Below are 13,206 nucleotides of genomic sequence, written 5' to 3'. Positions count from 1 at the left end.
CAAATAAATGGTGGAGATATACCTCAGTGCAAAGGCCCTGGATTCTATTCCCAATAGCTTAAAAAAAAAAGGAATTATTTCTGGAAAGCCCTGAAATTCTTAGCTAAATTAAGGTGAAAAAGATCTGTCTGGACTTTAATCATAAGAGGAAGAGAGAAAGGGCATTGGGGAGGTTGAGGTAAGAAGATGGTAGCTTTGTGAGGTCCAGGACAGGACAGTGGGGACGGACATGTGCCTGTGCAGTGGGTGACCTTGACCTGGGGCGGGCTCCCTCCTCTCCGTCTGTGGGGCTGAGGTCTCAGAACCTTCTCGGCTGAGCAGCAGAGCCCAGGGCCCGGCCTGCAGCAGGGCTGAGTCTGCACTGGGGCCTCAGGCGAATTCCTTAATTCTTTTCCTGCAATTTCCTATTGGATAAAATGGAAGGGTGACAAGAAAGACCACAGGGACCATCCAGCCAGGCCGCTGGGAGGCTTTACTGGGAGACACAGGTGGGGTGTGAAGAGCAGAGGTTGGCAAGGAAGAAGTGGGGTTACAGGTAGCGTGAACTCTGACGCAGCCTGCCAGGTAGAAGTGCAGGCCCGAAGGCTGGTTTTCAGTGAGCCTCGAGCCACGGAGCCTGCCCCAGGCTGGAGGCTTCTGAAGGAGTACTCAACCCCGGCTGGGTTGTGGTCTGGAGGAAAATGCCTTAGGTCCTGCCAAGTTGAGGCCTGGGATCACTCAAAAGGTCGTGGGTCCACCTCACGCTCTTAAGCAGCCGCACCGAGAAGCACAGCGATGCCTTTGGCCTCTGTGTTCGGTTCATCTTGAACTTGCACAGTGTGTACACTTGGGACATTTGTGCCTTTCACATTTGTCCACCGTTCCCAGAGCTCCTTCTGTGACACTCTGACCCTGAGTCAGTGTCAAGGCCCAAAGCTGAGGCTGGCAGGGTGATCTGGGCACAGCCCTTCCTGCCTCAGACTCAGCTCCCCCTCTTATAAAGTGAGAAGGCTGGACCGAGCAACTGTGGTCTGCAGCTTGCTGGAACTTTCCTGGATGGTGATTCCTCAAGCCCTCCCAAGCCCCTCTTCAGATCAGAGCCACACTCGGACCCCATCCGCTCAGCCAGGGCCGTGGTGAGACATCGCCTCACTGAGCTTCGAGACCTTTCTGCAGAGACTCCTCCACCGAGGCGCAGGAAGCCCAGGGCACTTCCCAGTTAGACCCGCTTCACGGCCTCCAGCTGGGGACACATGGCCTGAGATGAAGATGGGAAACTAGAACTGAAAACACCAAGAAGTTAAGACAATCACCCAAGGGGCAGTAACTAGCACACACAGAGGACAAGGGTCGGGGGAGGCCAGGAGTCTTGGTGTCCTCAGCCAAGCTAAAGCAGAACTTGATGCAGCTACCTGAGGATTGGCCTGGCCGCCTCTCCCAATTCACCTGCCCACCCACCCTCAAATTGCCCCAAAGCTCCCGTGTGACCGTGGTGCTTGGGCCTGTGTGTGTGAGGCGGTGTCTACAAGCTGGATGGCCCAGGAGCCCCTGGCCTGGTGGGCCGGCTTGAAGGCCAGACTGCCCGGGTAGCAATGCCAAGTTCTCTGCTGACTTCTCTGTGACTCTGGGTTGATCTCCTTGTGGCTCCTTTCACGCAACCATTAAATGGGGTAAATAATGCATCCTTCATGAAGTTGTTCTAAGGACCTAGTTACATGATCTTTTTATAGTGTCTTACAAGGTCTTCGACGTAGTCAGTTTCAAATAGATGTTAGTTGTAATCACTGTGTATATCCAGATCAGATGCACGGATATAGGGCTGGCAAGATAGCTCAGTGGTCTAAGGTGCCTGCTTAGGCAAGCTTGCAGGGACCATGGTTCAATCCCTGGTGCCACATGCTGTGCCAGCCCCGCCCCCCAGGGTGGGCTGAGCAGACCACAAAAATAAATAAATATAAAGTTAAAGCAGATACACGGAGGTAAAGGCATGTGTCTTCCTCCTGGAAGGGGAGCTCTCAGGATCTCCAAGACGGTTTTCCCAGGGTGACGCTTAGCCATTACCTGTATCTTCCTTTCTCCACTAGGAAAGGGTACATGAGGGGCGGGATCAGAGCCCACCAATCAGAGCCTTCTTTTCATGCCACCAAGCCTGGGTCTGGCCTGACAGGGCTGAGTGTCTCCCCCGAGAGGATTCTTCAGGGCCAGGAATCCTTTCCACAGTGTGACCCTTTTGCAGTCCATCTAAGTGGCATCTGCCTTGCTGTGCGCCTTCCCCAGGTGGACAGTCTTATCCCAGCAGGAGGGTGAAGGCTCCCTGTGGATGAAGCCCCCCCTTGTACCGCTTCTGGCTCCTGTGGCTCCATCATCCAGTGTTGGCACTTCAGGCACAGCAGGATGACATCTGAAAACCTGTGGGATCTGCTTTTCTCTTCTGCCTTGATGCAGGACTTCATCTCCATGAGCACAAGGGATCTATCTCCACTTAAGGAGAAGCTGGGATTTGATAGAAAAAGCATCATGGGCCATGCATGGTGGCACCTACCTGTAATCCCAGCACTTAGGAGGCTAAAGCAGGAGGATCACTGAGAGTTCAAGGTTAGCCTGAACTACTACCAAAACCTTGTCTCAAAAACAAAAAAAGGAAGAAAAAAAAAAAAAAAAGCATCATTGTAATGTCTGGCAATCAGACTTGCAAAACAGGATTACGCTACAAGCCAGAAGTCTGCTAACCCTGGCTGTTCTCTGCAGGGTGTCTGTCCTGGATCTCTGCGTCCCTCTTCAGGTGTGACCGTGAAGTTTTACGGGATGGATGTCAGGGCAGAAGCACAACGGTTTCAGTCCTCTCCTTCCGCCTGGGGGACGGTGGGAAGCCAACTAGGAAGAAGGCAAACGACAGGACCCAAGTGGCTGCATCTGTCTGCCACCCTGCCTGGGAGAGGGACCCCTGACCCTCGTGCCCCTGGAATAACACAGAAGATCCCCCAGGCTGAACCACTGCCTCTGCCTACCACCAAGGGGCTCCAGAGTGGGGCAGAGGAGCTTGCGTACCCACCGGGCACACGACTGCAGAGCAAGGGAACCCCAAGAAGAGAGGGGCCCAGGGTCAGTGGGGCTTGTGTCAGCCTACGATCCATTTCACCTCACGTGAAATCAGTTTCAGAGTGGCAAGGGAGGCAAGTTGAGAAAGGGAAACAAGAGGGCCCTTCCAGGAAGTCAGCAAACACCACCCCCAGGATCTGAACCCCTTCCTCCTGTGACACAGCTCCCCCTGCCTGCCCACACACCCTGACCCCAGCTGGGGGTGCTCTGGGGAAGGTAATCCGCAACCTGGGCCCTTGGATGCAAGACAAATTAAGACCGTGCAACAAGACAGGCTAAGCCCCCATCCCAGGACTTTTAAGCCAAAGTGAACATTTCATTGTTTTTCTCCCTCACTAATCACCCTGCAAGCGTTGGGAGAGAGGCCAGGTCATAAATTAATAAATAAAAGGCCCCTCATGCCTCCACCCACATGAATTATCATGTAAAGTAAATGTTCCATCCTTTTGCACACACAGAAACAAGAGACCCAGCCTTGTCTCGCTGATATGACAGCGGCCTTTCCAACAGCAGAGGACAAGTCCTGGCCTTCCGGATCCCAAGCTGCCTCCTCCTGGAGGCTGGGACACCTTGGTGGCAGGAAAGGAGAAGGCTATTCTTTGGCTCAAACCTCACACAGTCTTGGCGGGTTCACACTCACACACTTCCTCCCTCGTTCCTGATCTCCGCCCTCTCATTCTCTTCCCAAGCCCTTCTAGGGCCGGGCATGCTGGATCACTCTGTGCCCGGGAGGTAGGAAGGTGGAGGGCAACTGTGCCAACCCCCCTGGTCCTACACCTTGCCAGCCTGGGAAGAGAGGCCCAGGTGGACTGAGACATACGAGTGCAATGCTGCCACCTGCTGGCGTCACCGGGAAAAACAGGTTCTACTCCCCTCCCGAGCCGTTACAAAAGGACATGATGTCTGAGTGATTCACTTTCCTTGTCTTCATTTGATCATCTGCAGTGCAGGTTGGAGCAGAAGCCACATCCTGGCTTCTGGCTGTTTTTTAATTTTATTTGACAATCAGCGGTTGGTTCTTATCCACACTAAATTTTTGAATGCTATTACAGGGACATAAATCAGCAACATTGCGAACTTGTTGAGTGACTCTCGATCCTCCTTTGTGGCAAGTTCTGATCACTCTGAGGGCCACGCTCTTTGAAGCCCACTCCATGGCCGTGGTTATTCCCAGGCAGCCCTCGCACACAGCAGAACAGCCCTTCTTGTTCTCCCCGGCCCTCCTCGGGGAGCTCCCACGGGGCCCAGGCCGCAAAGGCATCACCCCCCTGGGTGGCTGAGGAAAGCATGGCCGCAACCTGAGGCCGCAGCACACAGTGGCGCAGGCAAGGTGGGCCTCCTGCCCCCACCGCCCCGTGCGTCCCCTCCTCGGTGCACAGACAAGGGCTGCCTTGTGAACAGTCCCCTGCAGGCATCCCAGTGCGCAGAGGCAGAGGCGTCGGGAGAGGGCAGGTGGAGGGACACGCGGCTCCTCCCAAGGGACAGGCTCCAGGCAGCAGAGCCACTGCTGAAGGCGCTCATGGCCTGATGTGTACACAGCGACTCCACCTCCTGGGCACTCGGAGGTATTAACACCATTGTCTGAAATGAGACAAGGGCAGGCTGGCTGCCAGGGACCCGTGGAACTGTGGCCGTTCTCATTCTCGAAGTTCCCTGAGGCCACCGGGCCCACCCAGCGGGGCCACCTTGACCCCTGCTCAGAGTCCTGTCGTAGGACAGCCCTGACTCCCCAGTCTCCAGGCCCTGGGTTCTGACCACCTGGTGGGCAGGACTCGGGGCGTCACAGGCTCTGCCCTGGAACTACTCAGCTGTCCTGACCTCAAGCATGGCAATCCCGCTCCTTGGGCCCAAGAGCGGGATGGCCAGACTGTGAGCCGCGTCTGTCCCACTCCCATCCCTGTTCCACTGGACAAGCCAGTTCCCAGACCCCCAAACTGCTCCCTCCAGAAGCTGACCCTCCCGGCCAGTGCGTCCTCTCTCCGGTCTCAGCTGTCCTCCCGAAGCACCCTCCTCATAGCCACATGGCCCTGGCCCATCTTGTCATCAGATCACTAATGAAAACACCTCTGCGGTGGGCAAGAGTGCAAACTATGAAACCATCAAGAAACCATGGAAGGGCTGGCAAAGCAGATCCGTGGACTAAAGCGCGTGCTTGGCCGAGCTTAGGCGAGCGCAGGGACCGCAGTTAGATCTCCGCAAGTGCTAGGACCATGGTTCGATCCCCAGCACCACATGCTGCAACAGCCTCCTCCCCAGGGTGGGTTAAGCTGGCCAGAGTCCAGGTGTAGCGGCATAGGCTTGTAATCCCAGCGCTGGAGAGGCTGAAAGCAGGAGGATCATCACGAGGCTGGGTGCATAGTGAGACCCTGCAACAAGGAAATGCATGAAAGAAAGAAAGAAAGAAAGAAAGAAAGAAAGAAAGAAAGAAAGAAAGAAAGAAAAAGAAAGAAAGAAAGAAAGAAAGAAAGAAAGAAAGAAAGCAAGCAGGCATTGAAGAAAAAAGACTAACTCATCCCAGGATGAGAGCAATGACTCTCCAGGCAGAAACAAGACCACAGGGGGAGAGCACATGCCTTCATAAAAATCTGAAATTCTGAATACCCGAAATATCCCCCAACATTGATAGCAACAGAACTGAAGTCTCTTTTAAGGTCCTTGCAGCTTTTCTGTTAGGAGTTCTTGGCTACTAAGTAATTTATATATTGGTACAGGTTTTTTTGTTTTGTTTTGTTTTGTTTTTTCCTTTTCTTTTTTGGCAGAACCAGGGATTGAACTTAGGGCCTTGTGCTTGCCAGGGAAGCACTTATTCTACTGAGCCATCTCCCCAGCCCCACTAATTTATATATTAAAAGAAAAGGATGACTTATTTTGAACTCTTTGAATTATGAGACTATCAGTTTATTACCTATTGAAAAAACATACATAACGCTTTAAATAGAAATAAAATATTTTGATTGATTCTAAGCACACAGTTCATAAATGAGCATTTGCTATCAGAAATAAAGAATTCCTGCCTCGGCTCTCAGCCCAGAGACTAGGGAAAGAGAACCGTCACGCGGACTGCGCTTGCTCGGAAGGCACCGCTCCCTAACCTGACATCCACACCGCCCCCCATCCGCCGGCGCCAGGCCTGGCGTGGAGGATTAAACGTTTACAGGTGATGCTGCTTTTCGCTGAGTGCGGAGGCAAAATCTTCGCTGCACCTGCTGGGCCCCCAGGACCCTTTTAAACTGCCTTCATTTTTCCCAGCCCAGGCAGGCCTTCACCTGCGCTTTCTCCACCCTCCGCCCGCTCTTCCTAAGCCCTTGTGCGTGTTTTGCACACCCAGAGGGTTGATCCGAGCCAGTACGAAAGCTACAGAGTGGCTCGGTGGCCCTGCAGTCCGTAGGTGAAGTTCTAGAGGTGGAGAGCCTCCCGGACGGGGCCACAGCGCCACCGTGCGGTAGAAGGCTGCGCCGCCACCTGGTCGAAGAACGCGCCTCTCCCGGCTCGCTGTCCGGCACCCGGTACTCCCCAGATGGAGGAGAGGCCGTCAAGCTGAGGTCTGAGCCATAACTCTGGCCCAGCCCTCAGGTCAAACAGCTGGGAAGGCCTGGACTGCTGTATGAGCGAAAGGGATCACTCCAGCCTCCTCTGTGCCCCGGAGGTCTGCCTGTGGGCAATCAATCGCACAGCCTCGTGGCTCCGCATTGTGCCGTCTCCAATTCGCAGCAAGAAGAATGGCCAAGGACCACATCAGGCGACCAAGGACCCAGAGCTGCGGCTGGCTCGGGGCTGGTGTTTAAGAGACTCCAGTCTTCTCTCCTGCCATCCAGGCCTGGGACCTGGGAAAGCCAGACTGCTGGGGCCAGTCACAAGCCAAAGCCAGACGCTTGTACCTGGGCTCTGGCACGAAACCATCGCTCCCACCAGCCATGCTCAGGGTGTTCAGCTGACAGCAAGCCACCCTGGGTTGCCAGGGACAGAAGGATTTCCTGGAACATGAGTCCTCCGGTGCTAAAACTGGACAAGCTCATCACCCAGGCCGCCCTGTCCCCTACTGTGAGCTCTGGACTTCCTCAGGCACTGGGCAGCACCTGCAGGCAGTAGCTCTGCGTGGTGCCGGAGCTTCTCCCTGGCATCAAGTGTGAAAGTTACTCCAATGAACACCCAAGGCAAGGCGCTCACTCTCTGAAGAGACCCTAGGAAGAGTCCAGGGAGTTTCTGAACTCCGGACCGCAGACTTGATCTGCAAAGCAGGCCAGCAGCAAGCACCCAGGCATGGTCCTTGGCTCAGCTCCTGCATCTGTGCCCACGCGCTGCTTCTGTGTCACCCTTCATTCATGCATTAAAATGCGTGCTGTGCACCTGTAGCTCGGCACCATGGGCCATGAGAGCCCCGCGATGAGCCCGGAACGCTGAGATAAGCATGACTGTTTTAGGTGGTCACTGACATAACAGACCAGTGCGAACAGAGTGAAGTGACAGGGAGGAACCTGCTCAGCTGAATCCGAGGAGCTGCGACTGGTGGAGCCCTCGATGTAGAGCGAATGATTGGCCTACAAAGACAGGGGAAGCTGCTCCAAGAGTCACTGCCAGGCAAGACAGCCCAGCGGGCTAAGTGCCTGCTTAGGCAAGTACAGGGACTGGGGTTCAATCCCCTGCGCCACATCCCGTGCTGGCACCACTCCCAGGCACGCTGAGCAGGCCACCAACAGCCGGGCATGGTGGCACATGCCTGTAATTCCAGCTCTGGGCAGGCTGAGTCCGAGTCTGAGGCTGTTTTCATTTGATCAACGAGAAAAAGCTGCGTTGTACAATTGCATCAGTCAAGACCGCTCTTGATTATTAGAACAGACACCAAGGCCAGCCGACTGCAGGACACAGTAGCGATCAGGCTCCCGCATCAGGCTGCCTGGAGCACACGGGTGAAACTCATCCCAGAGAAGCACAGACCCCAACATCTTCACGCCGCTCTGGCTGTCTCTGCTCCTCCATAAACTGAGCCTGAGTTCCCTCAGTCCTCCCTCCCAGGAGCGACAGACAACCGCTGTCAGCATGGATGGCTTCCTCTTAGGAGAAAGGGAAGGGAGTCCCATCCCCTGGGTCATTAAGTCAGAGGTGTTAATGGCAAGGACTTGTGGGGTGAGCCCGGACCCCAATAAGGAAGGAATGTCCTTCTCAGAGCTGTCTATACCCACTGCCTGGCTGCACTCCCAGGGGCCAGTCAACCAGCAGGGAAAAGGAGAACAATGAAAGAAAACTTAGTTTTATAGTTGAAGCTTTAGAAACTATAAAAAGAAGAGGGGAAAAAAAACAATTATAAAAGAAAGAAGAACAACAGCTACATAACACATTTAAGTCCGCGCCACAGGCCATATACTCAGGGGTGACCTCGTAAAATTATAATGGTGCTGAAACTTTCCCATCAGCCAGTTTCGCTGTGGCACTGATGTTGTCACAGCGCAAAGCCTTCCTCGTGTGTCTTGGCGCTGAGGGGTAAGCAAGGCACTGTGCTGTTAATATTCACTACGTTCTGTTTCTCTAGAGAGTCCTGACTAGTAAACTGGGGAAACTATTTACAGAGCATACAGCCAACAGAGGAACTGTCTCTCAAATATATCCCAAAGCTCTTGCAACTCATCAACAAAAGACAAACAATTCCATTAAAAAGTTCAAAAATTCTGAACACACACTTTACCAAAGAATATAAATGTCTAATAATCACATAAAAATGACTTAACATTATTAATGCTACTCACCATACATCACCCATATCCCCCCCCCAGGTATAAAACTGAAAATAATTAGATACTTTTGAAAATCATTAAAGCATCAACTCATTATTATAAAATATTGGTAGGAAAAAGAATCAAGCAATTACCCAATCCTTTCTATGTGAGTTGTGCCTTAGGAAAACTAAATATGTGGTAGAGAAAAGGGTTTTGTTTTTAAAGAACCACAGTCATAAAAGAAGGAATAACAGAAGTAGAAAACTACTGTTGTGTAATCCTCATAAAAATAATAGATCTTATGGGAAACGGAATCATGGATTCACACGCTGTGCTGGACACTCACTCTCCCTTCCCTCCAGTTCAGTACCTGTTGTTTCTCCTTTCAAATATGTGATTGTACTAGCTCTTTCCATATGAAAGAACTCTCCTTATTTAAATAAAAAAAGTAAAAAAAAAATAAAGCTAAAAAAAAAAATAATAATAATAATAATAGATCTTGCCGGGTGTCATGGTACATGCTTGCAACCCCAGTACTTTGGAGGCTGAGGCAGGAAGATCGTCATGAGTCCAAGGCCAGCCTGAACTACACGTAGTGACATCTTATCTCAGTCCACCCAAATAATAACTTTAAAAATAATAATAGCTGTAGACACAGATCATAAATTGCTGCTAAAATCATTTCTTGGAGGTTGACAAGGACTTTGCTATTGGAAGGATTAGGCTGGCCACATGCGGCATTACCAACAAAAATGAACAGCTCTCCATGAAGGCCAATAAGACATTATGAATGTCCTGTGCGGGTAAAACAATGCACAGTAGTGCCTGAAATATATATTTTACAAATAAATAAATATGCATATTTTGCAGCTCTACCACAGGAGACTGACGGACACATTAAAAGATACCTTAGGAGTACAGTTGGCCAAGTTCTATGAGAAATTGTATAGGTGAACCAAAGGAAAAAAAAAAAAGCTTAAAAGGAAATGAGAAGAGATGGGAATCATTACAGATTAATACACTGGTCAAATGCAAAGGATGGACCTTGTTGGGATCTTGATTGAAAGATCTTTTAGAGGCAAGAGTAGAGAATTACTGTTGCTTTATTTAGCTGCAATAATGACACTGTGGTTATGCTTTTTTGTTTAAAGTGATATTGCACACAGAGAGCAAACTGGTCAAGCAATGGCCATGACTCATCCACACGGCTGACACTGACAAAGGATCTACAAACTGCGGTACAGGGTTTCAGGGTAAATCCTGAGGGGATTTGACTGACCTTGTCAGATACAAAAGTTACATTTCTTGTTATATAGGTCTTGCTTTATCTTGGTCTTAACCATCCAGCAGAAAAGTATAAAAATGAGGTATAAAAAATACAGCCATATTAGTATGCTGAGCTGTAAAAGGCTCAAGTCAACAGCTTCTAACATTGCCAGTCCTACAGATAACCCACCACTCTTATGGACTACTAGAATACATTGTATTATTTTGCTGAATTCACCCACCTACAATATTTAAATATCAATGAAATACCCATCTCTGACAAAACTAAACCCAAAAAAAGGGATATAAATGAAGGACCATTTTGTATGTGTATATACAAAATAGTTAGGAAAGATATACAGCTACTTTCTCTTCATTCAATGAGAAGAAAGATTGGTACTAATAGTGTTTGGACAGGATATCATGTCTGCACCTTGTACTATGAATAACTTCTATGAGGACAACAATATGCAATGTATTGATTATTGAAACTGTCCTAACTCGTTTTGAAACTGTCTCACTGCTATTTGTTTCTCAATAAAATTAATTTAAAAAGTGATATTGCATATATCTATTACAGTATTAAAAAGATTTTTTTTTTTTTGTCTTTTTAGGGAGGGGCAGTTATGAGACACGGGCTCACTAGGCAGTTAAGGCTGCCCTTGAACTCGTTACGTGGCCCGGATGATCCTCCTGCCTCCCGAGGGCTGGGATTACGGGCATCCTCCATCCTCCACCCTCCACCCCCCACCCCCGCCCCCTGGAGTTAATAAAGTTTCTTTTTTTTTTTTACTTGTTTCCAGGCCTAAACTAGATCTCTACAGGGGGTCTCCGCCCTGCTGCTGATGCAGACGAGGTGGCAGAGCAGAGGGCAAGGGCCGCACTGCACCCGCCCTGTCCGTCTAGCTTTCCCCACTCCCCGACCTGCCTATTTCCATCCCACCTACTCCAGACGCAGCCTGACACGCAACTGGCCACGGCGCTTCCAGCGCCGCGCGGGAGAGTCGGGCCCGCGTGCACCGGGCGGGAACTCGGGCTCCCCCTACGGGGAGAAGCGCCCGGGATCGCGATCCCCACGCCCCGTCAGGACCCCGCCCCAGGCAAGGCCAGGAACGGTGAGGCGGGACTAAACTGCAGGCACGCTCTTGAGAAACAGCAGGAGGAAGACGGGGCCGCCTGGGGAGCCACAAGTGACTCGTGAAACCGGAAAGAGCGCTTCCGGCCGCGGCTGCTCGGATCAAGGAGCGAAATAGTTAGGAGGCGGGAGCTGAGGGTAAAAGACCGATTCTCTCCAGACGAGGGGCTAAAACAGGGCGCGCGGACAGGCAAAAGGGTAATGCTCCAGGTGAGGCTCGAACTCACAACCTCGGCATCGCTCTGACGTACTGCAGTATAAGTACCGCGCGCTAACCGATTGCGCCACTGGAGCTCCGCTGAGCCGGCCGCGCGAAGGCCCTATCAGGGCTCGCCGCGCCCGCCATGGAGCATGCGCGGCCGCCTGGCTCAGACGCTCGCGCTCTGCAAGGCGGGCTGAGCTCGGTGCGGTGCGGTGCTGTGCGGCGCGGCACGGCACAGCGCAGCACGCGCGTCCAAAGGTCCCGGGGCACCGCGAAGGTCCCATCCGGGCGTGGAGGGCCGGGAGCCCGCGGCCTCGGGACCTCGGAAATGCAAGGACCGCACCGCGGGAGGGACGGCGGCCAGGAGCCGCCCTGCGCCCTCGAGGAGGCGGCCAGAGGCAGGCGCGGCGCGGGCGCCCGGGAGCTGAGCTCCAGGACGCAGGGCTCCGGGACGCAGGTGTCCGCGTCCCCGCGCGGCGGGAGCTCCGAGGGGGCCTCCGCCCCGGACGGCAACGACGCCCCGCCCGCCGGAGCCGGTAGGCGGGGGCGCACCCTGCCGGCGGGCGAATCCGGGCTTCGGAGAGCGGCCCGCCTAAACCCGGTGTTGTGTTGGGCCACAGAATATTTCGTATTTTCACTTGAAAACAAACTTTCAATCTTTTAAATCAAAAGATCTCATAAAAATATGGCTATTCCAGGCTATAAGCACTTATCTTTTCTGTGGGACCCTTTTCTCGGTTTAAAAAATAAAACTTTTTTTTAAAAAGTATACATTACTCTGCAATGCTATGAGAAATGAATATAATCCAGGAAGATTTATAGTTATAGTCATAGTCTTTTGTGTGTGTGTATGTCTCTCTAAAGGAATTAAAATGAGGACATCTGTGTTGCACACCCCCCCCCCCCCGGCTTGTCCCGACCATCTGGTCCCCTGAGCCCCAGTCACCTTGCTCAGTGACCCCTCTACTCACCCAGCAGAGCGAGGAACCCATCAGCAGAAGGACCAAGGCATGTGATGCGGACACTGGCCTGGCCAGCCATGAGGCAGAGGTCCCTGGTGCAGTCATGGTGACTTGGCCACAGAAGCAGGTTGTGTTGGAGCGACATGTCAAGCTTGGCTCCAGACTAAAGACCTTGCAGTTCAAGCAGGAGCAGCACCGCTGCCCAGGTTGGCGGAGAGGAGGCAGCCGCACGTTCTGCAGAAGGTGTGGGCCTCCTGAATGTGCTTTGCTTTGTTTTTTGTCTGTTTTGTGGTACTGGAAATAGAACCCAGGCTTTCACACTGAACTGCATACCAGACCTTTTTACTTTTTATTTTGAGCCAGTGTCTCCCTATGTCAGTGACTTGTTCAGACTGGGCTCCATGGAGCAGCCTTCCCAGTCCTCCTGAGAGCCCAGGAGGTTTGTATTTTTAATCTCATGGATAAATTACTAGAATCCCAGTCGAGGTAATTCCAATCTACCACACCCAGTGCAAACCATAGTGAGATTAAAGGCACTAAGGTGTTATCTGTAGTTTTGGAGAGCCAACGGGTCCTAAATCCAGCCATGATGGCTATCCAGAACAAAGGCCTCTTACTGAAGACAGCAGGAGTGGTTTATCGGGGAAACGCACCGGCCATCTTCAGAGAGTATCCCCAGCACCTTGGCTAGACCAAGATGCACTGCTTAAATCTGATTTGCGGGGTAAGGAAAAGTCCTAGCCAGCTCTGTTCATGTCAAGATATAAAAATGGGGACCAGGGAGGTAGCTCAGTGGAATAAGTGCTTGCCTGGCAAGCACAAGGTCCTGAGTTCAATCCCTGGAACTGCAAA

The 13,206-nt window shown here is 52.0% G+C and overlaps 1 non-coding gene across 1 annotated transcript; it reads right to left on the bottom strand.

The window, feature by feature from the left end:
• Positions 1-11,392: 11,392 nt before the first annotated feature.
• On the bottom strand, positions 11,393-11,484 carry Trnai-uau. The gene is given in 2 exon segments: positions 11,393-11,428; positions 11,447-11,484. It is a non-coding gene; the product is annotated as a tRNA-Ile (tRNA).
• Between the last annotated feature and the right edge of the window lie 1,722 nt (positions 11,485-13,206).

The sequence above is a fragment of the Octodon degus genome, unplaced genomic scaffold (assembly GCF_000260255.1).
Source record: "Octodon degus isolate 3935 unplaced genomic scaffold, OctDeg1.0 scaffold00020, whole genome shotgun sequence".
NCBI lineage: Eukaryota > Metazoa > Chordata > Mammalia > Rodentia > Octodontidae > Octodon > Octodon degus.
This window is presented reverse-complemented; position numbering and strand designations above follow the sequence as displayed.